We start from the raw sequence: 1,260 nt of genomic DNA, 5'->3' as shown, positions 1-1,260 counted from the left end.
TATCTAGAGTTCTGCTTATAAACAACCAGAAACATGGACATAGGGTAGAAAATTAAAGTTACATACAAGATTTAAAATTAAATATGAATAGCCGACGATAGTCAACATATGATCGGTTGAATTGTATCTTATCGACAATAGAGCATAAGTAAGAATGAAAAGGGAAGGAATTCCTTAAGATGCAAGAACCATTTGAATGACTCTACGGCGCTTCATAAAAGTCAAGTATTTCAAAGGTTTCAACACGGCGATATAGTGTTCCAATACTAAACTTAACAAGTTTGTTGCTGAAGCCCAAATGAAGAACAAGCATACTCTCATTATTAGTAACCTTGCTTTTTTTATTGGAGGAACACCAATCTACCATGTTGCTGAGTAAACGCAATCATACCAACACTAAAATCAGCCACTGCTAACGACACGATGAATGTGTCGGTTTAGGTGCGAAGCTGACGTTTAGTACAGACGAAGAAGATGACAAATCCATTTACAACCATCGTGAGGATGCCGAGGAACCAGCCGAGAATCCAAAACTTCAGTTCCACTGAGTTTCATGCTTATGGTTGTCTATAATTTTTCAATTGCTTCCTTTGGTTAGACGAAGAGTGTTTTGAAGGGTTTAAGGATGGAAAAAAGAAAAATAAATGTGTTTATAGGGAGATTTCATAAAACCATCCAGCCCTGTACGTCCATACTCAAATGTTTATTAAGCCAATAGCCATCGTTCAATAAAGTCATATTCAAGGCTGCAAACATTTGTCACTTTTTGATGTTTTTGTCGGACGCTTTGCACACAGAGTTTGACGCCTGTTTATAAGTTTTTAAGAAGTATGGACCGATCAGAATCATGATAAGCTGATTGTTTATAAGAGGACAGACGTATAGATGACGTCGACCGTAATTCTAGCGTTTTTGCTTTTTTGAGTAGGCCACTCTTCTCTGGCAGGTTTGTCAGTAAACAATAAAACCCGATGCTCTGCCGATATTCTTTGTGTTCCAGCTAACAAACACGATCTGTTGTAGAGCTGGGCGCTTCAAAGTATATGATACGTTTTTACTCTTTTACTCAGTATGTAAAGCAGTATCATATTTTTGCGAGCCCGGTGCTTCTTACTTTGAAATACAAGTCGGCTTAAATCCTCTGTGAGAAAAATTACCCCAGCGTAAGCGTTTGCTGCAAAGTAAAGCCTCAATATCACACATGAGTTATCCATGCGTCAGTGGAGGCTTTTTCATCGAATAACAAACAAGATAAAATTA

The sequence above is a fragment of the Stylophora pistillata genome, chromosome 5 (genome assembly GCF_964205215.1).
Source record: "Stylophora pistillata chromosome 5, jaStyPist1.2, whole genome shotgun sequence".
NCBI lineage: Eukaryota > Metazoa > Cnidaria > Anthozoa > Scleractinia > Pocilloporidae > Stylophora > Stylophora pistillata.
Note: the sequence above shows the minus strand (reverse complement) of the source record.